Genomic DNA, 26,354 nt, shown 5'->3' with positions numbered 1-26,354 from the left:
TAAACACTCCGCTCAATCTTCTCATTTATACTGAGCATCAAATCAAATCAGGGGGGTTTCAAGCCCCAAAAAAGCCATCTATAGCCTGTCTGGACTTTTACAGTGTGGTCACAGATCTGTACGCCCGTATCTGTATTCATTGACCCCCGTGAACTGGTTTTGGTTTTGGTTTTGGATCTAAATTAGCTTCGTGTTTTGGTTTTGGCAAAACCGCCCTTGTGTGTTTTGGTTTTGGTTTTGGATTTTTTAGGGAAAAAAATCCTAAAATATGCTAAAATCACATATTTTTGCTCTTTTTTTGTTCCTACATTATTATTAACCTCAATAACACTAATTTCAAGTCATTTGCAGTGAATTTTGACCACCTCACAGGTCACATTATAATTATCATACACTTTCGGACAAAGACTGCAGCGACCTGGCTGGATGGTAAGCGACAGAGCAATGACACAAACACACGGCAGTTCCTACCACATCTAGGACACATTGGCACACAGTAGTTAGCAGTTGGATCTTAAAAAAGAATTCAAAACTTGCGAGATCCGAGATCCGACGACGTAACGATGACGTTTTGCCCACGAAAGTACCGAGCCGGCTCCATGATTTATGTAGGGTAGTGATTTATGTAACCGGTGGGTTTCTCAAAATTTACTGACAGCTGGAATTTTTGCCGACACACTGTCGCGCTCTATGAAAATTTGCTGTGAAATAATGGCAGAAACCGCACTAGCAAAAAAGGGGGAAGGCGGCTTAGGTATTGTAAATAAGGGGTTCAAAACGCTTTATTATTGTCTGGTTTTAAAAGACTTCAGTGGGGCACCCACGTACAAGAAGGTGGCATGGTCATGTGACATGCGGGCATACAGCAATTCGCCATATAGTAACGCCTCACTATGCTGCTTACAGTGGTCTGGTCCAAGTTTTTGTCCCCGGGAAGTCCCTATTTTTTTTTTAATACTGACCAGCTGCAAAGTAAAATTGCTTTTTTTCTATCTGTGCACAGAGGCAGTATTGTACGCCATAGATACACTGACTTAACATGCCATACCTGCCAAGACACCTAATTTAAGCAAGACAGTGCAGAAAAATGGGCGGGGCTTCATCACAATCGGGCTGGGTGTGGCCTACTTTGTCCGGATTTTCCATTTGTAAATGTCGTCAGGTATGCAAAGCAAGACATGTCTAAAAACAAATCCGTCTGACAAAAACATATTGTTTCCTCCTGTTTCACTTACTCCTATGCAATCTATATTGCTGTTTCCTTATTAGCAGACACTTGTTATATTACGTCTGTCTATGTGTAATAAGGTCTTATAATCCTCTGCTCACATCTCTCTCTCAATTCTACTTTAAGTTCTGCCATTTAGCTGTCCCCAGGCTTTCCAATGGGCACTCTATCTACTGTCATACAGAAGGACTAAGCAGAAAAAATAATTTATTAATTCAATATTTTTGTCCATTGTGAACCAGTTTAAAGTGAATAAAGCTATTGCCCCATCCCCAGAAATGATTGTTGGTGGTGCAATATCTAGCTCCTTAGTTTTATCTATATATGTATTTATTTATTTAGTTATTGTTTGTAATAACGGTGCTCCATACTTGTATCTTTACTGGTTTTGGTGGGAGCCCGGCTTTACAATAATGAATTGTTTACTTATTGGCAGGTTAGACTATAGGAAATGCATCTGAATCCATGCAGGAAATCACAATTTTCCAGGCAAGGCATGTGACGTGCTAGACACCAATTCATTAGAAGAGATACACCGGTAATTTGGAGAGATTTCACAGACTTCCCATCAGGTCCGCCTATAGAGACTTGGAAATTATGCCAAAAAATTGGGCAGGGTTGGGCGTATTGGTCGTGGCCTAATTTCATACGGGGGAGGTGGGCGTGCAGGGGTGGGGCTTGACAAATCGCATCATTTTGACCACACCCCCTAACAAGTGTCACAATTTGTCCAATTACAGCACGGTGTGGGGCTAAGATGACGCAATATTTGCGTCATCAAGCCCCGTCCCCCGACACTTATCTATTGCGGGGTGAGAACCGGGAGATTGCCCTGCTCTCCTAGGAGCCTGGGAGGTCTCCCACAAATGCGGGAATCACCCGGACATTCTGGGAGAGTAGGCGACTATGCGTTAAAGAAAAGCAGCTAATGAATCTCTAGAGACTGAAGTGTCTTTTATATTTCTGTCTCCATTACTGAAGTCATGTTGTCTTACCTGTCAGTCTTTGATTAAATCTTGGTCTCCATGAAAATGGCCACCTCCATAGGCATCAATACATGGACATAGGACACAATTTCTGAACCGTGTCATCATGCCACAGATGGCGAAGCCAACCACGTCTTGTACTGGCTCAGCATCAGGGAGAATGCCAGACTCTTCAGGGAGTGCGGGAGATCACCCCTATTTCAGGGAGTCTCCCTGACATGCAGGGAGAGTTGGCAAGTATGTGTAATTTGTCCTGATTTTCCATTTGTAGATGTCGGTAGAACAAATGTAAATGAACTTTTCTATAAATAAAATGCTATGTTTGACCACGCTGGGTTCTCTTTATAGTAAACACTTATAAATATGTTAGTTGGGTTCCAACATTCCCTTCCTTGTATACTAACTTCATTATATCGTACAAATTTCCCCATCTATGACAATGATCTGGCTGATGACAGCTTAATCTTTATTTTAAGTTTTATAAACTTGAGGTATTTACAGCTGTATAGGTTCAGCTGTGTTTTATTTGCTGTAAAGTCTTTGTGAGCATCTAGGTATAGAAACACAAAGAGTCATAAGGAGAGCAAAGCATTAGAAAGGGGAAACTTTGCATCTGGGCAAAATCATGTTGCATTGAAGGAGGAGCTAAATTTAAAACATGGGGACAGATTTATAGTTGGGGTAGGGCATGTCCTAGATCTAGTTTAAAATTCAATGTTAAAATAAAGCTATAAAGTATTTGTGTGCTACATGAAAACTAAGCCGGTATTTAAATTATGTGCAAAAAAATATGCTAGTTTGCACCCCTTGTATTGTAACATGGTTTGTGCCTCACTATCCTTAATGACTCAGGGCCAATGAGTATTTTTAGATGTTCCTGTTGCCACGTAAATCATTCAGTGAGATGTTACCCATAGCGACCAATGAGAATCTAGCTATCATGTTCTAGAATGCACTAGACAAATGATAACTAGAATCCGACTGGTTGCTATGGGCAACACCTCCACTTTTCCTTTTTAGAAGGCTTGATAAATCTACCCCCCCAAGATATTATATCATGTAATCAGCAGGCGCAGTTAACTCAAGCTGAATTTATGTTACGCCAATGAGAATCTAAAGTCGGTTTTTTTTGGTGTGGGGGGGTTGGAAGAGAGGGTGTTAAAGTAGAACCCCTGTCTACTAACAAATGCTTCCAAAATCTCCTCAACCCCCAACTAGTAAGGCCACGTGGGGTTGTGGGCTGGAACGTACATTGGCAGTTTTACTTGATAGGGCGAGCGAGGGGTTTTGCAAACATCTTTTTATACAATAATACTTTTGTAAGGTGACCATACGCGTATAGATGATGCCGGACAACTTAGACTTGATGCCGTAACACGTATTACTATCAGGAGACCACCCTGTCCAATCAAAAAATGATCCAAATTCATAGGAACAGAATGAGCAGGAGGGAAACTGAAGTTGTCTAATGACGTAGGTTGTCTGATGACGTAGGTTGTGTGATGACGTAGGTTGTCTGATGACGTAGGTTGTCTGATGACGTAGGTTGTCTGATGACGTAGGTTGTGTGATGACGTAGGTTGTCTGATGACGTAGGTTGTGTGATGACGTAGGTTGTCTGATGACGTAGGTTGTGTGATGACGTAGGTTGTGTGATGACGTAGGTTGTGTGATGACGTAGGTTGTCTGATGACGTAGGTTGTCTGATGACGTAGGTTGTGTGATGACGTAGGTTGTCTGATGACGTAGGTTGTCTGATGACGTAGGTTGTGTGATGACGTAGGTTGTCTGATGACGTAGGTTGTGTGATGACGTAGGTTGTCTGATGACGTAGGTTGTGTGATGACGTAGGTTGTGTCATGATGTAGGTTGTCTGATGACGTAGGTTGTGTGATGACGTAGGTTGTGTGATGACGTAGGTTGTGTGATGACGTAGGTTGTGTGATGACGCAGGTTGTGTGATGACGTAGGTTGTCTGATGACGTAGGTTGTCTGATGATGTAGGTTGTGTGATGATGTAGGTTGTGTGATGACGTAGGTTGTGTGATGACGTAGGTTGTCTGATGACGTAGGTTGTGTGATGACGCAGGTTGTGTGATGACGTAGGTTGTCTGATGACGTAGGTTGTGTGATGACGTAGGTTGTCTGATGACATAGGTTGTGTGATGACGTAGGTTGTCTGATGATGTAGGTTGTGTGATGATGTAGGTTGTCTGATGACGTAGGTTGTGTGACGACGTAGGTTGTCTGACGACGTAGGTTGTCTGACGACGTAGGTTGTCTGACGAAGTAGGTTGTCTGACGACGTAGGTTGTGTGATGACGTAGGTTGTCTGATGACGTAGGTTGTGTGATGACGTAGGTTGTGTGATGACGTAGGTTGTCTGATGACGTAGGTTGTGTGATGACGTAGGTTGTGTGATGACGTAGGTTGTGTGATGACGTAGGTTGTCTGATGACGTAGGTTGTGTGATGACGTAGGTTGTCTGATGACGTAGGTTGTGTGATGACGTAGGTTGTCTGATGACGTAGGTTGTGTGATGACGTAGGTTGTCTGATGACGTAGGTTGTCTGATGACGTAGGTTGTCTGATGACGCAGGTTGTGTGATGACGTAGGTTGTCTGATGACGTAGGTTGTGTGATGACGTAGGTTGTCTGATGACGTAGGTTGTGTGATGACGTAGGTTGTGTGATGACGCAGGTTGTGTGATGACGTAGGTTGTCTGATGACGTAGGTTGTGTGATGACGTAGGTTGTGTGATGACGTAGGTTGTCTGATGACGTAGGTTGTCTGATGACGTAGGTTGTGTGATGACGTAGGTTGTGTGATGACGTAGGTTGTCTGATGACGTAGGTTGTGTGATGACGTAGGTTGTCTGATGACGTAGGTTGTGTGATGACGTAGGTTGTCTGATGACGTAGGTTGTGTGATGACGTAGGTTGTGTGATGACGCAGGTTGTGTGATGACGTAGGTTGTCTGATGACGTAGGTTGTCTGATGACGTAGGTTGTGTGATGACGTAGGTTGTCTGATGACGTAGGTTGTGTGATGACGTAGGTTGTCTGATGACGTAGGTTGTGTGATGACGTAGGTTGTCTGATGACGTAGGTTGTGTGATGACGCAGGTTGTGTGATGACGCAGGTTGTGTGATGACGTAGGTTGTCTGATGACGTAGGTTGTGTGATGACGTAGGTTGTCTGATGACGTAGGTTGTCTGATGACGTAGGTTGTGTGATGACGTAGGTTGTGTGATGACGTAGGTTGTCTGATGACGTAGGTTGTGTGATGACGTAGGTTGTGTGATGACGTAGGTTGTCTGATGACGTAGGTTGTGTGATGACGTAGGTTGTCTGATGACGTAGGTTGTCTGATGACGCAGGTTGTCTGATGACGTAGGTTGTCTTATGACGTAGGTTGTGTGATGACGTAGGTTGTCTGATGACGTAGGTTGTCTGATGACGTAGGTTGTGTGATGACGTAGGTTGTCTGATGACGCAGGTTGTCTGATGACGTAGGTTGTCTGATGACGCAGGTTGTCTGATGATGTAGGTTGTCTGATGACGCAGGTTGTGTGATGACGCAGGTTGTGTGATGACGTAGGTTGTGTGATGACGTAGGTTGTGTGATGACGTAGGTTGTCTGATGACGTAGGTTGTGTGATGACGTAGGTTGTCTGATGACGTAGGTTGTGTGATGACGTAGGTTGTGTGATGACGCAGGTTGTGTGATGACGTAGGTTGTGTGATGACGTAGGTTGTCTGATGACGTAGGTTGTCTGATGACGTAGGTTGTGTGATGACGTAGGTTGTCTGATGACGCAGGTTGTGTGATGACGTAGGTTGTGTGATGACGTAGGTTGTCTGATGACGTAGGTTGTGTGATGACGTAGGTTGTGTGATGACGCAGGTTGTGTGATGACGTAGGTTGTGTGATGACGTAGGTTGTCTGATGACGTAGGTTGTGTGATGACGTAGGTTGTGTGATGACGCAGGTTGTGTGATGACGCAGGTTGTGTGATGACGTAGGTTGTGTGATGACGTAGGTTGTCTGATGACGTAGGTTGTCTGATGACGTAGGTTGTGTGATGACGTAGGTTGTCTGATGACGTAGGTTGTGTGATGACGTAGGTTGTGTGATGACGTAGGTTGTGTGATGACGTAGGTTGTCTGATGACGTAGGTTGTGTGATGACGTAGGTTGTCTGATGACGTAGGTTGTCTGATGACGAAGGTTGTGTGATGATGTAGGTTGTCTGATGACGTAGGTTGTGTGATGACGTAGGTTGTCTGATGACGTAGGTTGTGTGATGACGTAGGTTGTCTGATGACGTAGGTTGTGTGATGACGTAGGTTGTGTGATGACGTAGGTTGTGTGATGACGTAGGTTGTCTGATGATGTAGGTTGTCTGATGACGTAGGTTGTCTGATGACGTAGGTTGTCTGATGACGTAGGTTGTGTGATGACGTAGGTTGTGTGATGACGTAGGTTGTCTGATGACGTAGGTTGTGTGATGACGTAGGTTGTGTGATGACGTAGGTTGTCTGATGACGTAGGTTGTCTGATGACGTAGGTTGTGTGATGACGTAGGTTGTGTGATGACGTAGGTTGTCTGATGACGCAGGTTGTCTGATGACGTAGGTTGTCTTATGACGTAGGTTGTGTGATGACGTAGGTTGTCTGATGACGTAGGTTGTGTGATGACGTAGGTTGTCTGATGACGTAGGTTGTCTGATGACGTAGGTTGTGTGATGACGTAGGTTGTGTGATGACGTAGGTTGTGTGATGACGTAGGTTGTGTGATGACGTAGGTTGTCTGATGACGTAGGTTGTCTGATGACGTAGGTTGTGTGATGACGTAGGTTGTGTGATGACGTAGGTTGTCTGATGACGTAGGTTGTGTGATGACGTAGGTTGTCTGATGACGTAGGTTGTGTGATGACGTAGGTTGTCTGATGACGTAGGTTGTGTGATGACGTAGGTTGTGTCATGATGTAGGTTGTCTGATGACGTAGGTTGTGTGATGACGTAGGTTGTGTGATGACGTAGGTTGTGTGATGACGCAGGTTGTGTGATGACGTAGGTTGTCTGATGACGTAGGTTGTCTGATGACGTAGGTTGTGTGATGATGTAGGTTGTGTGATGACGTAGGTTGTGTGATGACGTAGGTTGTCTGATGACGTAGGTTGTCTGATGACGTAGGTTGTCTGATGACGTAGGTTGTCTGATGACGCAGGTTGTGTGATGACGTAGGTTGTCTGATGACGTAGGTTGTCTGATGACGTAGGTTGTGTGATGACGTAGGTTGTGTGATGACGTAGGTTGTGTGATGACGTAGGTTGTCTGATGACGTAGGTTGTGTGATGACGTAGGTTGTCTGATGACGTAGGTTGTGTGATGACGTAGGTTGTGTGATGACGTAGGTTGTCTGATGACGTAGGTTGTGTGATGACGTAGGTTGTCTGATGACGTAGGTTGTGTGATGACGTAGGTTGTCTGATGACGTAGGTTGTGTGATGACGTAGGTAGTGTGATGACGCAGGTTGTGTGATGACGCAGGTTGTCTGATGACGTAGGTTGTCTGATGACGTAGGTTGTGTGATGACGTAGGTTGTGTGATGACGTAGGTTGTCTGATGACGTAGGTTGTGTGATGACGTAGGTTGTCTGATGACGTAGGTTGTGTGATGACGTAGGTTGTCTGATGACGTAGGTTGTGTGATGACGCAGGTTGTGTGATGACGCAGGTTGTGTGATGACGTAGGTTGTCTGATGACATAGGTTGTGTGATGACGTAGGTTGTGTGATGACGTAGGTTGTCTGATGACGTAGGTTGTCTGATGACGTAGGTTGTGTGATGACGTAGGTTGTGTGATGACGTAGGTTGTCTGATGACGTAGGTTGTGTGATGACGTAGGTTGTGTGATGACGTAGGTTGTCTGATGACGTAGGTTGTGTGATGACGTAGGTTGTCTGATGACGTAGGTTGTCTGATGACGCAGGTTGTCTGATGACGTAGGTTGTCTTATGACGTAGGTTGTGTGATGACGTAGGTTGTCTGATGACGTAGGTTGTCTGATGACGTAGGTTGTGTGATGACGTAGGTTGTCTGATGACGCAGGTTGTCTGATGACGTAGGTTGTCTGATGACGCAGGTTGTCTGATGATGTAGGTTGTCTGATGACGCAGGTTGTGTGATGACGCAGGTTGTGTGATGACGTAGGTTGTGTGATGACGTAGGTTGTGTGATGACGTAGGTTGTCTGATGACGTAGGTTGTGTGATGACGTAGGTTGTCTGATGACGTAGGTTGTGTGATGACGTAGGTTGTGTGATGACGCAGGTTGTGTGATGACGTAGGTTGTGTGATGACGTAGGTTGTGTGATGACGCAGGTTGTGTGATGACGTAGGTTGTGTGATGACGTAGGTTGTCTGATGACGTAGGTTGTGTGATGACGCAGGTTGTGTGATGACGCAGGTTGTCTGATGACGTAGGTTGTGTGATGACGTAGGTTGTGTGATGACGTAGGTTGTCTGATGACGTAGGTTGTGTGATGACGTAGGTTGTCTGATGACGCAGGTTGTGTGATGACGCAGGTTGTGTGATGACGTAGGTTGTCTGATGACATAGGTTGTGTGATGACGTAGGTTGTGTGATGACGTAGGTTGTCTGATGACGTAGGTTGTCTGATGACGTAGGTTGTGTGATGACGTAGGTTGTGTGATGACGTAGGTTGTCTGATGACGTAGGTTGTGTGATGACGTAGGTTGTGTGATGACGTAGGTTGTGTGATGACGTAGGTTGTGTGATGATGTAGGTTGTGTGATGACGTAGGTTGTGTGATGACGTAGGTTGTCTGATGACGTAGGTTGTGTGATGACGTAGGTTGTGTGATGACGTAGGTTGTCTGATGACGTAGGTTGTGTGATGACGTAGGTTGTGTGATGACGTAGGTTGTGTGATGACGTAGGTTGTCTGATGACGTAGGTTGTGTGATGACGTAGGTTGTGTGATGACGTAGGTTGTGTGATGACGTAGGTTGTCTGATGACGCAGGTTGTCTGATGACGTAGGTTGTCTTATGACGTAGGTTGTGTGATGACGTAGGTTGTCTGATGACGTAGGTTGTGTGATGACGTAGGTTGTCTGATGACGCAGGTTGTCTGATGACGTAGGTTGTCTGATGACGCAGGGTGTCTGATGATGTAGGTTGTCTGATGACGCAGGTTGTGTGATGACGCAGGTTGTGTGATGACGTAGGTTGTGTGATGACGTAGGTTGTGTGATGACGTAGGTTGTCTGATGACGTAGGTTGTGTGATGACGTAGGTTGTCTGATGACGTAGGTTGTGTGATGACGTAGGTTGTGTGATGACGTAGGTTGTGTGATGACGCATGTTGTGTGATGACGTAGGTTGTGTGATGACGTAGGTTGTCTGATGACGTAGGTTGTGTGATGACGTAGGTTGTCTGATGACGCAGGTTGTGTGATGACGTAGGTTGTCTGATGACGCAGGTTGTCTGATGACGTAGGTTGTCTGATGACGTAGGTTGTGTGATGACGTAGGTTGTGTGATGACGTAGGTTGTCTGATGACGTAGGTTGTGTGATGACGTAGGTTGTGTGATGACGCAGGTTGTGTGATGACGTAGGTTGTGTGATGACGTAGGTTGTCTGATGACGTAGGTTGTGTGATGACGTAGGTTGTGTGATGACGCAGGTTGTGTGATGACGTAGGTTGTGTGATGACGTAGGTTGTCTGATGACGTAGGTTGTGTGATGACGTAGGTTGTGTGATGACGTAGGTTGTCTGATGACGTAGGTTGTGTGATGACGTAGGTTGTCTGATGACGTAGGTTGTGTGATGACGTAGGTTGTGTGATGACGTAGGTTGTGTGATGATGTAGGTTGTCTGATGACGTAGGTTGTGTGATGACATAGGTTGTGTGATGACGTAGGTTGTGTGATGACGTAGGTTGTGTGATGACGTAGGTTGTCTGATGATGTAGGTTGTGTGATGACGTAGGTTGTGTGATGACGGAGGTTGTGTGATGACGCAGGTTGTGTGATGACGTAGGTTGTGTGATGACGTAGGTTGTCTGATGATGTAGGTTGTGTGATGACGTAGGTTGTCTGATGACGCAGGTTGTGTGATGACGCAGGTTGTCTGATGACGTAGGTTGTGTGATGACGTAGGTTGTCTGATGACGTAGGTTGTGTGATGACGTAGGTTGTCTGATGACGTAGGTTGTGTGATGACGTAGGTTGTCTGATGACGTAGGTTGTGTGATGACATAGGTTGTGTGATGACGTAGGTTGTGTGATGACGTAGGTTGTCTGATGACGTATTTTGTGTGATGACGTAGGTTGTCTGATGACGTAGGTTGTCTGATGACGCAGGTTGTGTGATGACGTAGGTTGTGTGATGACGTAGGTTGTCTGATGACGTAGGTTGTGTGATGACGTAGGTTGTCTGATGATGTAGGTTGGTGTATGTGTTTCATCTCCAACTGACCAGAAGTGGCCATTTCAGAATTCTTCACACAATCACTAATCCATCCCATAGGGCACGTGGCGGATTCCAACACGTTGTGGTCACTCGGCAGTCAGGGATAATGGTGCTTAGTTGTGTGGTCTGGTGGATTGAAAAGAGATGAGATGAAGGTGGAAGGCGATCGAATGGCGACGGAAGAGGGGGCAGCTAAGGGAGGGTGTAACAGATACTGAGGTCCAGCTAGATCCGCCGAAGGATCGGTTGCTGGGGCCAGATTTGCAAGAGGATGAGGGGGGTGGACATCACTATAGACAAATAAACCAACCAAGTATTAAATCCATCATTGGGAAAGCACTGCGGCCAGTCCCAATGGGCAGAGAGGTTGCAATGAGACACTCGCAAGGTGGCTGAAGAACACATTACCACCCTATTCAACACCATGAGAGGGCGAGTTGAAACCGTAAAAGGACTTTGCGCAGGGTGTGGAAGGGCGCCCCCAGCATCTCTGGGGCTGGCGTCTCGCTGTGCTGTTTTGGTGCCACCATTCAAAATTAAATAAAATCTGTGACCTTTAGATCCTCATATACAAGCATTGTGTCTTTATTTTGAGGGCACATTTGCACATGAATTGCGTTGATATATACCACAGGGGCCGATGGCATCACCCGGGTGGGGACCTAGGTGCTCGGGCATTTTGCATACACTGCAAACAAAGAATTTCATATGCTACTTTATACTTTGACTTTACACGAGTTGGTAACCACAGGAAGTAAGCGCTCGGGAGGGGGGATTAAAGAGCAGGTTTAAGAAAAGAAGACTAATTAAAGGAAGAGAAATCAAAATAAAAGTATGCAGCAATTAGGTGGGAGGTAAAACAATTTTACATGTTATTAATATATATATTTAGACAATGGATCAGTTATTAAACTACAGTGCGTTGTTGACATTTTACCATGTTGGTCTTTAAAGATGAGGTGAAGATTGTATCAGATGCAGACATGTTTCCACCCTCCTCCTACTTACCTCCTCCTCCCCTCTCTCCCCCATCTACCCTTCCTTACTTCCCCTCTTATAGCTTCAAATACACTCATCACTGTCTACACAAACTATAACTACCCTCTCACCCACCTATCACCCTCCATGGTCCTCTTTCTCACCCACCACCTCCTCCAGGCCACTGGTGAAATTTCCCCCAAACCGGGACCACTCAAAATCCCCATATCTGTTCATATTCTACACGTACCTCCAGCCTTATCCTCATATCTCCACCTTCCTACCTATGCTTTTCCTGTGCACTCTGGGACGCTAGATCTGTCTGCAACAAACTTGTCTCCATAGGCAAACCGAGGGAGGGGCGAGGGGGTCCTAGTGCCTGGAAACCCCCTTCCAAGCCTGGGGGATGTTATAATTGAGGTGACTGGACCCTGCCCCCGCTTCACACGGCTCTGCTTGAAAAGGGAGAGCTGCGTGTACCTAACAGTACTGCATGCAGCATTGCCCATGTATATTATGGGGATAGGAAGAGTTGGAGAGCAGCCAAGCACTGTCTAAAATTATAGCCACGCCCCCATGCATGCTGGTCACGCCCACTGGAGGCGTGATGTGGAAACCCCCCTCTACAAATCCTGCATTTGACCCTGGTCTCTCCATTCATGAGCTATTCCTCCTACTCCTTCAATTTCCTCGCCGTTCCTGAAACCTGGCTCCCTCCCTCTGACTGGTTCCCCTGCAGCTCTCTAGTAAGGGGTCTTTCCTTCACCCACACTCCTCGATTGACAAAGTGGTGGAGTAGGGTTTCTACTGTCCCCTGGTTGCACCTTCCCAATCATACCCCCCTGAACCCTCCCTCTCCTTTTCCTCCTTTTAGGTCAATCTTTCAAGCACTCTCTCAAGACCCAGCTCTGCACTCTATCCTATCCTACCCTTACCTGGTACTACCCGCTCTGCATGTTCTACCAGCTCCCATGCCCGCTCCCTCTAACTTCTATTGTCCTCTCCCTCCGGACTATAAGCTCTCCCAGGGTCCTTTCTATCCTTCCTCCCTGCACCTCCTCCGTCTACAGCGTCTGCACTTGTTCTCTTTCTATGTATTTTGTGTGATGAAACTCCGACTGTCCTGGTGCTGCAGAGTTTTGTGGCACCTCAGAAATAAACAACAATGATGATGATGAGTGAAATTTTCAAATCCGTTCCACAAAATATTTGCCCCCTTCTGCTGAACTCCATAGTCTGTACCAAAAATGACTTTGTGTCATTAGTGGAAATGAGAAAGTACATTTTTACCTGTCATCTTTTGTTGTGTTGACGGCAGCTGTCCGATGTGATAGTTTGTGATCAAACAAAAGCCAGACTAAAGATTAATAAAGCACAGAGATTTATGCACTTAAACGTCAGGCTTGTAAGAAGACTTTGTACCTACCTTAAAGGCTTCCCTGGTTTGTTTTGGAATGAGATCCAACATCTGCGACTGATGATGATGATGATGATGATGATGATGATGACACACAGACCTTTATAGAATCCAAGAACAGGAAGTTCTTCTTCATTTGCTGCAGGAAGTCCCTCCATCCCGCCCTGTCACAACTTATATATTTAATTATGTGTGATTTGCAATCCCTTTCAGAGGGTCATAGTGGCCGGAGGAAACCCAAATGAAGAGGTCCCCAGACCCCTCTTTCTTTAAAAAAAACAAAACAAAGAGCAATAAGAGCAGGCACCGCTGCGCTTCATGGGAATGTGATCAATTAACATGTTTAGGCGCTAGGTTTGAACTTTTATTACTTGGAGATTGCCATGTTAGCAAATGGATAAATATAAAACAAAAACAAGAAAGTCTGAACACAAAATCAATAGGTCGGAACATTATGAGGCCCCCTGTCAGTCGGGGGCCCGGGGAAAACCATGTTGCATTGGAGGGAGAGGTAAATTTAAAACATGGGGACAGATGTATAGTTGGGGTAGGGCATGTCCTAGATCAACTTTAAATTTCAGTGTAAAATGAAAGCTATCAATTATTTGTGTGCTACATGAAAAAATAGCCAGTATTTATCTTATATGCAAAATAATAAACTAATTTGTACCCCTTGTATTGTAACATGGTTTGTCCAAGAGCACATTTACCCCTTTTTTTTTTTCTTGCTCTCCCGGGAGTCTGGGAGAAGTTCAGGAGTCTCCCGGACATTCCGAGAGTGTAGGCAACTATGGGCCTGCAGCATCTGGGATTCAGGGCTGGTTGGCCGTCCCTGTTTGTTTGTATTAGTTGGGTAGCTGAACTCAGGAGCAGACCTAGACTTTATATTTAGGGGGGGTGATTTAGCATAATCACGCCCCTCCTTTATTTTGATTGGCTGGCCCAGGTTTGCCCTGCCGCCACCAATGGGGGCTGGGCAAACTGGTAGGCTTGTCCCACCCCCCCAGATGCGCCACTGGCTAAACTTGCATTTGCTTTTGTTGCCACCCTCATTTATCAAATTAAAACGTTGCCCTTAGTGCGCCAACATTGAAATCTGTGTCTTATTTTAGGTATTTAAATAATTATCTTTATTCTAAGGTTTAGAGGGTGAATGTGCAGAGGAAGATTGTCAAACGTTTGGCGTCTAAGATGAAAAGTTTTTCGTTTTGATTCCGTCAAGTCAATAAACACATTGCCCCACCAATGTTTAACATTAAAAAGTTTATTTTTTTATTTATTATTAAGTTTATAAAGTTAAACAGAAAATAGTAACAAGTATAAATACATTCACCAGTAATGCAAAGTGCAATAGTATAGACGTAACAGAGACAACTGAGAATATCTGGGATACTACAGTAAATATTTTGGTACATAAAAAGCTTACAAAGAATAAAAGTTCTACAGCTCAAATTACTAACCCTGCTATATAACTGCTAATGCTTAAATTGCCTCTAAATCTAACACAATAAACGTTTCCATAACTTGATATATTCCCTTTGTATTCCCCATTGTACTTAAATTTGCTATGTACCTGAGTGTTAGCTCTTGTTCCCCATTATAAGACGTTTCAGGGTTAGACTGACGTGTTTTTCAATGGGATTGCTGGCAGGAAGTCCTCTGTGCACAGGGAAATATCTCCCCCCAACAGCTTCTCTGAAATATTTCTAGTGCTGATACATTAACAAACATATTTCTGAATGTTGTTATTGCTCCTGTATTTTAGGTTATGAGCTCCATTAATCGCTCATCTGTTCTCCAGATGAATCATGTTATGCAATCAACAAGAAATATCGTAACAATTGTGACCCAGGAAACTGACTCGTATGGTTCAAACTGCAAATATTGGGTCCTATGTAGAAAACTGTAGAGCGTGTTTATTAATCCGTCCTCAGAAATAACATAAGAGGAGACAGTGATGTTAACCAGATACACAAACAGCAACTTCCTGGAGCAGGCCTACGCAGAGGTACAATATAGGAACATTAATGTATAAATCAATTTATCAGTGTTTATTAGTAAAAGGTTTCAAAATTAAAATTGTTATAATAAGAGTGTTGCGCGATTTCAACACAAGTATTTCTTCTTTTATAAATGCAACTAATTCAATATTTTTTTTGTTTTTTCATAATATACTATTTGAACGGTTGTTTTTTTCTAATAATTAAACTATTAGGTGAAGTATCTTTTTGATTGTTAATGACCATTAACTTGTAGTAGAGTTTGACAGTTACAGCTTTATACAATGTGTGTGGAAATGCAATTGTGGTGAGTTTGGTTGTGGGACCAAACTTGGCCTGAAGCCTCCTTAGAACCTAGCAATGTCCTTATGGGTGGAGGTTCTATTACAGCTGTATGAATATATCAGAGGCATCACTGGCCCTGTAAAGCTGCTCACAAGCGTTATTGAGGGTCACACCCTCTGGTGTATCTACTGAGACCTCTCTAAATTCTGCAACACTAGCAAAAAAGCATATATCTAAGAAACCCCAGTTGGTTTAATCCGAGGATTAATGATTGCTCCCCTTTAAAAGAAGATGAATTTTTAACAACCATTTATTCGTTTCTGCATCAGAATTGAGGAAAATGGCCACTTTTGACATTTTGTCTTTATGATAATAACCTTGGAGGACAAATTACAAATTTTCAGAGACCATCGGTGCATCCACCAATCAAATACATACTAAGATCGCTTGGCTCTACTTTTTTCTCATCTTCTCCTGCTCTTTAATCGGGGATTAACTAGACAATTAGATAAATTAATAGCTATAAATTGGATTGTGCAAAATTAAAATTTTTAGACAATTTTTTTGGCCAATGTTCGATAAAGTGCTATTACCCCTTCCGGTTTCACTAATGAGGGTGGTCTACATCTCATACCAAAATCAGCCCACCTTGGGAATCTTTCAAACGGAAAATCAATTACATATATCTCTGGTGGGATCCACAAACCAACTTCAATTAGACGACCTCCTAAGAGACTACCTTTATCTGGTCAATTAGAGGAGAACCTGATATCCTTCTTTCCATCACCTTGAGCCCTACAGGACCCAGGCAAGTTGGGAGATGAGATGGACCTGACAGGAGACTGAACTCTGGGTGAGCTTTGGAATATATTATATCTTAGCCTTTGAAGCAAATAAGTTGCTGGAGTTTGATGAAGACTTATTGTATGAGATAAAAATGTTCTTCTACTTGGAAAAAAACATTCTCAACAGATAAATATTCAGCATGTCTTGTTGGCAGAGAGGCGTAAAGACAGATTTACCCAACAACTTCTAAGCCACCATCCCGCGTCAACGCCCCAGAGAGTATAGTTTAGATGGTTGCATGGCGAGCAGGGGGGCTATAAATGCTGCCCACAGGCCCACAGCCCACTTGTCCCAAGCTAGCGAGCAGTCTGATGAACCAGTTGCCATCACTTCCTTCGTCTTTGTTGTCTTCCTCCTTCTCGTTTCTTGTAGGAGACAACATGAGCCCTAGAAGACAGCATGAAAGGACAAGGTCAGCATCTACCGCTCTTCACCAGAGGGGTTTCCAGTCTCTTTTATCATCTCTATACTTTTATTACAAGCTTATTTTTTTTCTATCTTTATGATCAATATATTATCTTATGGCAAAGTCACAACTGTTTTTGTGCTTGTGGGTCTTGCTGTATTTATAAACACAACAAACTGCTCTTTGTGTCTTTCCTTTGTTTACATGAAATTCCCATTGGACAATTGTACCTTCCAAGACCATCAGAGGAGGGGGGGGGGTACTGTAGAGTAGCGGTTCCCAAAGTGTGTGCAGCGGCTTCCAGGGGTGCCGCGGCGCTGTCACAGGGGTGCCGTGGCTAGGGAGAAAAAAACAAACAAACAACTTACCAATCCGGCGGCACCTGGGCCCCAGCATCCTCCTCCCTTCTCGCTTCTCACTGAATGTCGGGCGTGACGTCATCACGTCCGACATATTCAGTGAAAAGCAGCGGGAGAGAGGAGGATGCTGGGTCCCGGGCGCCGCCAGATTGGTAAGAAGACAGAAGAAAGAAGGCCAAGTATGGTAAGTAAAGAAATGGGATGGAAAATGGTGATAGGAAACGGCAAAGAAGGGGCAAATGAATAAAGGAGGCTGCAGAGTGAGGATTTAGAGGGGCAGAGTGAGGACGAAGAGGGGCAGAAGGAGGGCCACAGAGTGTGAGGATGAAGGGGCACAGTGATGATTTTTGTACATGTTGTTGTTTTATTTTGTTTGTTCTTATTCCTCTTAGTATTAGTTGTAAATTATTCTTTGACAGAAATACAATTGAAAAAAATATCTAAAAATATTATTTTTCCTTGGATTTATGTGTATTATTTTTGCAAACAACTTACTAAGTATTTCTGTCCTGACCTAAATACTTATTACGTTATATTGACCCAACTACTTATAAAACGGGACAGCTCAATAATTATTTTGGAGGGGTGCCTTGAAAAAATTATGAAGACTCTAAGGGTGCTGCAAACTGCAAATGTTTGGGAACCACTGCTGTAGAGTGAAAGGGATAAGATCTGTTGGAAGCTAATTTTCATGAAATAACAAACAAAAGACAATGAGTTCAACGGAAACTGCACTAAGAGCGAAAGTAAAATAATCAGCCGGTTTTATCTCCTGGAATCTCTGTGCTCTGGTCTATACTTATATACGAACAACGCATTCCATCAATTATCAGTTTAAATAAGAAATATGGACATAAATTAAATTATCTATTTATTTTTAACTTCAACAACTAAAACTTTCCCACAAGAGATTCACAGAGATCCCGGGCCAAGAAACTTTTCACATTTGTGTTTAATCTTACACTGCAGCTTTGCTTAAAAGTAGACAATTACCCTCCTCTGCCCCCCGCTCCCCCTTCCGCTACAGACAGTGGAAGCTCCTCCGACATCTTTAGGACAGTATGGCGTATTTCTGAAAGGACAAATCACCTAAATAGGAATTACCACCGGTGATAAGATTTGAATATGCAATTGAATTCTTTTTTTAAAAAAATGTTTTAAAATATTTTTGAGATGTAAAAAAAAAAAAAGTATTTGTACAAATCGGACCGAAGCCAAAATGGGCGAAGGGGTAAGTTATACTCTGACCACGCCGGACCTGTGTCGCTGGAGCGGCTGTGTATCGTTCAGCCGGCCTCGGTCATATATTTGTTTTGTTAAATTGCTGTGGTGATCTTTTAACTACCAAAATTAGGGACGTTTGGATAAATTGTTGGATTTTTTTTTTTTTTTTTGAGGGGGGGAGGTTATTCCCCTATTAACCTTTGGAATCACTTTCCACAATTTTATTGACTGTCCACCCAAACACTGAGAGGACTTTTCCTGCACAGAGTTACATCTTTAGCATACTGTAAAGTTGGGAGCCATGCGGAATTGGATCTGATAGGAGTCAAAAAGTGGAGACTAAAGCTGGGTACACACTGCAGGGTTTTTGTTCAATAATCGGCTCAACCAGCCGACATACGACCGCTCGTTCAAAAGTCGGGTCAGTGTGTGTAGTGACACGATTGTCGAAAGTCTGCCCAAATGGACGATTGTCGCCTCATTTGGTTGGTCGTACCGTTAAATATTTTCGTTCCAATCTCGTTTCCGTTGTGTAGTGTGTATAAACTTCCGACCGATGTGTACGAAATTGCAATCTTTGCTCACAACAACATGGCTGTAAAAAGTTGCTAAAGGGACGTCCGGTCTTCCCTTTATCTTCTAAAACAAGGCTAGTGTGTATGCAGTCCATGGACCGAGCGATCGGACCATCGATCGCATGTAAAATCGATCGGCATAAAAAGTTGGTGGAAAATTCTGTAGTGTGTACCCAGCTTAAGTTGCTATGATATCACTGGCTCCGCCCCGGGGTATGAATTCACCGATCCACACTGTACATTCCTGCAAAGCAAGTCTGTCTAGCTGCCAGTCACTCTGTGCCTGCTTCTTTAGTTACAGAAGCACAAAGCAGCCTGCTGCAAGGGAGTGAGAGAGCACAGTATATATATATATATATATATATATATATATATATATATATATATCTTTTTAAGTAACGCTGTAATAAAAACTCTGCATTTTACCATCTACGATCCCTATATATAAAATATATACATTTATATTGGCACCAGGGAATAATTGCAGAAGTCATTGGGCAGCTAAGTAGCCCGTAGGATGTTATCCACATTAACATTTAACTCACCCAGTGCTCTGCCACATTTTTTCACGCACTTCCACAATCCAAGTTCAACAATCCGAGTCATCGTCTATCTTCTCAACTGCGTTAAATCTGAGAATAATAACAGCGACATTCATGTGAAATCTTTGAGCAGAACTCGCTGTATGCAACATGTTGGATACCAATATTCAGCAGATCACAGTAAGACGTAGATCCATAGATTACTGCCTTTAGTTTAACAGCTTTATATAAAAACCACCGACTCTTGTTTACCTATCCTAATTAATGTAACTGTAGTTGTTATTACAGGAAATTGTAACCACGAGACATTGTACATTGTGTTCTCATCGAGCAGAACATGTCTGTAATCTGTGACAGTCTCACCTTAGAATAGTTGGATGATTGACATCTTCATTTAATATGTTTATCAATAGGTCCCTGATTTCTACAACAATAACACCGGGCCTGATTCATTAAGGATCTTAAATGAAGAGGTATCTTATTTCAGTCTCCTGGACAAAACCATGTTACAATGCAAGGGGTGCAAACTAGTTTTCTGTTTTGCACATAAGTTAAATACTGACTGTTTTTTCATGTAGCACACAAATACTTGATAGCTTATTTGTACACTGAAATTTAAAGTTGATATTTGTGTGCTACATGAAAAAACACTCAGTATTTAACTTATGTGCAAAACAGAAAACTAGTTTGCACCCCTTGCATTGTAACATGGTTTTGTCCAGGAGACTGAAATAAGATACCTCTTCATTTAAGATCCTTAATGAATCAGGCCCACCCTTATCAACAAAATTCATCCAAAAATATCCCTCAACAGTCATCTGCTGCAGCAATACTACCTCAGAACGGAAAGGGTTAACTACGGCAGACACGTGCATCCCTGATTTCGCTGGTACTAGGGTTTCCGCCCTGTGAAAAATCGACCCCCTAAGCATCAGTGTGTTTTGCTAAACCGCAGTCTTGGGGTGAAATTTCAGTGCTGGTATAAATTGTTAAAGTGTCTTTTTTTTATACATCGATATGATTGTATCTTTAATCATCAGTTCATTGTACTTTACTATAACGTAATAATTGCCTCTAATATTTAAGATACAAAACTAAGATCCTTATATTGAATAAAATACCTTTCAGTCACTGGCAACTTTGAGTTGCATGTATTAACCTAATCTATAAGTAAAAGCTAGATTTGCACATACATTTAGTAAAAACACAACCTTTTGTTGTATTCACAAGCCAAATGTAAACGTAGTGATGAAATAGGTTTCCTCACTGAGACAACAAACAATGATTATGGGAACCAGCCCCTGATTAACATTCTGAAACAGACTATAGAATATATGTTCAATATCTTTATACTAAGATAAGTATTAAGTAAAAGGTTTAGAGTCTTGGAAAATGGCATTATCATACCTGTTGTTAAATCCTTATTACTTTAAGTCTAAATATGACTTCACTAATTGTAATATTTCTATTTAAGATTTACCAGTTATTGACCAATGACTCAGATGTCAACATTGACTGAGGGTCCAAAACAAAGATGCCAGAGAGAAAGAACTTATTGCATATTATAATTCTTTTTGGACTATTGTATAAACACTACAATTACTTATGTATAAGTGTGAATGGATCCCATTGTTCAAATAGTATGAAAACTTTAGTGTGACTTCAAGATAACACGTTGGCTGTGCCAGCCTACTCAATTTTAAACTTATGTTTTATTAATAAATGTATTTATTTTCCCTTTAAGCGACTGGGTCGGACAGTCTACTTTAGTAAAATATATGGTGGATACGTAATAGGTGAGCATGCTAAAACTGCTACGTCTTCTCTGTGTAATGCTCAGTATCTGTTCCTATGATGTACTAAACTGACAATGACAGCTCCGCTGTCCTGTAAGCTAGATGTAACTCTCAGCCTCCTTTCCTCTTCAGTGTGCGAATAACTGCACAGTACCACTTCCGTTGTTCTGCCTTATAGATAGAATTCTCAGAACATGTTATAATTCTATTCGCTGTACCATACCCTGCTGGATAGATTGAAATAGAACAAATGTCTAATGTTTCCCAGACTCCTTTCTGTTGACCCAGACAAAGCCCCCTCTATTGAAACGATTTCCTATTTAGCATTTAAAAGGAGAAGAAAAATTGATTCCTTTCCAACCACAACTATAGATGCAATTTTAATCTCTTAAATACTTTACATTAACTCTTTCCTGGGTTCCCTGCGATGTCGGGCAGTGTAGCTGGGATGGTGTAGACTGCCTCACATCACTGCGGTTGTACAGAAGTGTAAAGGTCTCTGTCATCTCCAACACTAAATCAAGCACAAAGCCAAATATTTGACACATTACTGCAGCTGATCATTAACCTGCAGAAACCTGACCTGGGGGAAGTTAAATAAACCTATTAATCTGAAACAAAGAGACAGAGACACCCCCCCCCCCCCCTGTGGGAGGCTGGAATGGACTGGCCGAGGCAGTTTATATTACACATAGGAAAATATCATGTAAACATCCAATACAAGAACACGTATGTAATAACCATATATCATATAGTACCATACTGGTAGGTGAATTGTCTGCTATCAAAATTGACCCTAGTCTCTCTCTGTCTTTGTGTGTGTATGTTAGGGAACATAGACTGCAAGCTCCAATGGGGGCAGAGACTGATGTGAGTGAGTTCTCTGTACAGCGCTGTGGAATTAGTGGCGCTATATAAATAGCTGATGATGATGATATGCCCCTCCAGTTATAGCCTACACCAACTCGGAGGGGGGGCACCGGCTGTATAATCCCTACGCAAACCCTGGAGGTAACCATGAAGTGAAATCTGCCTGCACTGAGGGGTGGGGGGGCTTTATAAGCATTGTTGTCCTAATGAACTAATTTCTTGGATCCTAGTACGCCTGTATATATATGCTTAGGGGTGTTCCCTGGAGCCATTAACTACTACACTATATTACACTCTTTGCATTTGTTTTCTAGTGGAAATGTGATTACCATTTTAAGTGTACTATTATTTGTACTGCATTATTATGATTCTTATTATTATTCTCCGGTATATATCACTTTCTACCCTGCAGAGCTCCACAATACTGCTACTGGAAAAGTAGAGGCCACCAGGGCCGGATTTACCGCTAGGCAACGTAGGCAACTCCCAGAGGACCCTCCCAGGGCCGGCGGTGAGCAGGGTACGCAAGTCGGAGGGTCGCTCCCCTCCGCCTGCCACCCCCCTCTGTCCGCCAGCATAATAAAACAAATTGCGTCCGGAAACAGATTAAAAAACAAACAAACAAAAAACAGTCACATTATCGCACGGCGACTGCCGGCAGTCGCTCCTCCCACTGAGACATTCAGTGATAGCAGAGAGAACAGGAGAGACTGCCGGGCAGTCGCTCCTCCCACTGAGACATTCAGTGATAGCAGAGGAGGAGGAGAGACTGCCGGCAGTCGCTCCTCCCACTGAGACATTCAGTGATAGCAGAGAGAACAGGAGAGACTGCCGGCAGTCGCTCCTCCCACTGAGACATTCAGTGATAGCAGAGAGAACAGGAGAGACTGCCGGCAGTCGCTCCTCCCACTGAGACATTCAGTGATAGCAGAGAGAACAGGGACTGCCTGGAGCCGCCGCACGATCACGTGACTGGTTTTTTTTATCTGTTTCCGGCCACAGTGAGGACTAATCGAGGAGCAGAGAGGAGCAGCCCACCGGAGAAGAAAGAAGACAGGAAGACAAGAAGACCAGAAAAGAGGGATACAAAAGAGAAAAAGGCAATAGAAAGGTAAGTAAAACAACGGTGGTGATGAGGTGATGGTGAAGGGGCACAGAAGTGATGGTGAAGGGAAACAGAGGTGATGTGAAGGGGCACAGAGGGTGATGTGAAGGGGCACAGAGGTGATGGTGAAGGGGCACAGAAGTGATGTGAAGGGGCACAGAGGTGATGGTGAAGGGGCACAGAAGTGATGGTGAAGGGGCACAGAGGTGATGTGAAGGGGCACAGAGGTGATGTGAAGGGCACAGAAGTGATGGTGAAGGGGCACAGAGGTGATGTGAAGGGGCACAGAGGTGATGGTGAAGGGGCACAGAGGTGATGGTGAAGGGGCACAGAGGTGATGTGAAGGGGCACAGAGGTGATGGTGAAGGGGCACAGAGGTGATGGTGAAGGGGAAAAGAGGTGATGACGAAGGGGCACAGAGGTGATGACGAAGGGGCACAGAGGTGATGATGAAGGGGCACAGAGGTGATGTAAAGAGGGGCACAGAGTTTATGGTGAAGGGGCACAGAGGTGATGTGAAGGGGTTCCGAGGTGATGGTGAAGGGGAAAAGAGGTGATGACGAAGGGGCACAGAGGTGATGACGAAGGGGCACAGAGGTGATGGTGAAGGGGCACAGAGGTGATGTGAAGGGGAAAAGAGGTGATGGTGAAGGGGAAAAGAGGTGATGACGAAGGGGCACAGAGGTGATGACGAAGGGGCACAGAGGTGATGACGAAGGGGCACAGAGGTGATGGTGAAGGGGCAAGTATTTCTGCCCTGACTTAAATACTTAATAAGTTGTTTTGGCCCAACTACTTAAAAAACGGGACTGCTCGGTAATTATTTAGGGGTGCCATTTTTTGTAGGTGGGTGAACTAGCTCTTTTCACATGTTAGGTACGCCCCCAATTATGCAAGCCACACCCCAATGGTATGGCCACACCTCCTTTGGCGCCGCGCCGCCTGCACAGCGGTGGTACATACAATCACTTCTGCTTAGCTATAGAGGTATATGGTATGCTACAAAAAATATAGTGCTATGGATTCTTTCAGTGAGGGGGGGGGCCCCAAACAGTATCCTCCCTAGCGCCCATGAGTTCTAAATCCGGCTCTGGCGACCAGTAAGAGTTATAATACCCCAGCCATATATGTAATATTACTGCTCATCTAGCACCATACTACCACATTACCCGAGTCACAAGTACGGCAAAGTTACTTCACCGCTAGCCGTGGCCGTCCATGAGGCAACCGCCATACTGCCCACCACCATCACACAGAGGTCATCGGCGCATCACAGCACCGATATACAGGGTGATAACACAGCGCAGTACATTATGGGTCACTACCCGAAATCCCGCTATACTATTCCTTCTGTCACCAGGTATATACAGGTCCCCCATAGTAATGAAGATGTGGGGGGGGCTCTTATGAGGTTGCAGCAGGAACCAGTTACCCAGGGATTTGAGCCTTCAGTCCAGAGAGGTTCACATGGCGGGAGCGCCGGTCTCCCAGGTATGCACAGCAGTCTCACGCTCCAGCCAACAGGTCTCTGTGTCTCAAAACATCCTAATGTAACACACAGAGAAACGTACGGTCCAGCAGCCGAGAGCTGGAGGTAGTTTATACTGCGTGGTCTGTGTTATGTACTGTGGTCACTGATTGCTCATGTTTCCATATTCCATATATCTATACAATTCCCAAAGAGATCCCAAAATTACAGGATCCAGACACGGGTCCAGTACCAGTGAAAGCTGCAATAACAGGTAGGTGAGAGCAACAATTTGTAATATGTCATGCTGAAATATGAGCAGCCACGCCCCAGTGTGGCCACTCCCCAACACGGTGTGACCACGCCCCTAATCATACACAGAGGGGGCCCCCAATTCCTCTTGGTCACCCTGATAACCCCAACCAGTTCTCCCCTCTCGGCTTCACCCTACTTTACCTTAACCCTGCCATGTCACCCCTCTACAAAAGCTAGTGCCCCCCCCCCCCCCCCCGCAGGACTGAATTATATTATATAAAGCAATTCATCCATCTACAATTGCTTGACACATACTTATTATAGTAGATGTCAACAAACATTGCCAGATGACATACAACAGCCAACCACAAGTCTTTATACGCAGCAGATCAACCTGAACTGATTCCACTAGTGACTCAGTTTCAATTAAAACAAGTATTGCACTGTGTATCTGGCTAGAACTACCATAGCATAACTAACGTAGTAGCACAATCTGATCACGTACCCAGCCGAGCCGAGAGTCTGCATTCTCTGTGCTGTAAAACACACTGTACACACCAGCACACAGACACAATGTACACACCAGCACACAGACACACTGTACACACCACACACAAACACACTGTACACACCAGCACACAGACACACTGAGCCTCAGATGGACTTACATGGAATAAAAAAGGTCACATTATAACATATTTTGAAAACTATTTGAACCAAAACAGTATAAACATGTTGTACATTAAGACACTAGTAAGTGAAATATAGTTTTCCAGGTTGTTGAATCCCATCTTAGTTATAGTTTTACTTTTATTTTAGTCAATCCAAATATATAACCAGTGGTGAAATGCACTCAGAGTGGTTTAGGGCTGTGTAATCTTTTGTCTCTATTTCTCTATGTATAGTTCTTAAAACGGAAATAAAATAAATATTTTCTGCCATCAGTATATACCCCTCCCCACATAATTTCACATAATGAAATTAAAATGATTATGTTAATGCACAGGTTGCTGTTCAATTGCTGTGATACACAGACATTCTATAATACCAGCACAGACAGACATTCTATAATACCAGCACCGACAGACGTTCTATAATACCAGCACCGACAGACAATCTATAATACCAGCACCGACAGACGTTCTATAATACCAGCACCGACAGACAATCTATAATACCAGCACCGACAGACGTTCTATAATACCAGCACCGACAGACATTCTATAATACCAGCACCGACAGACAATCTATAATACCAGCACCAACTGACATTCTATAATACCAGCACCGACAGACGTTCTATAATACCAGCACCGACAGACATTCTATAATACCAGCACCGACAGACATTCTATAATACCAGCACCGACAGACATCTATAATACCAGCACCGACAGACGTTCTATAATACCAGCACCGACAGACATTCTATAATACCAGCACCGACAGACAATCTATAATACCAGCACCAACTGACATTCTATAATACCAGCACCAATAGACATTCTA

General features: G+C 43.7%; 1 long non-coding RNA gene across 1 annotated transcript in view; it reads right to left on the bottom strand.

The window, feature by feature from the left end:
- Positions 1-14,359: 14,359 nt before the first annotated feature.
- Positions 14,360-26,354, bottom strand: part of LOC142097303 (uncharacterized) — a 13,605-nt gene continuing 1,610 nt past the window's right edge. Inside the window, exons 2-3 of the long non-coding RNA XR_012678167.1 lie at positions 19,355-19,441; positions 14,360-16,632 (exon numbers count right to left, since the gene is read on the bottom strand). This is a non-coding gene — a long non-coding RNA (uncharacterized LOC142097303). The remainder of the gene's footprint in view (positions 16,633-19,354; positions 19,442-26,354) is intronic.

The sequence above is a fragment of the Mixophyes fleayi genome, chromosome 7 (assembly GCF_038048845.1).
Source record: "Mixophyes fleayi isolate aMixFle1 chromosome 7, aMixFle1.hap1, whole genome shotgun sequence".
NCBI lineage: Eukaryota > Metazoa > Chordata > Amphibia > Anura > Limnodynastidae > Mixophyes > Mixophyes fleayi.
The sequence above is the reverse complement of the archived record's forward strand: the minus strand, read 5'-3'. Positions and strand labels throughout refer to the sequence as shown.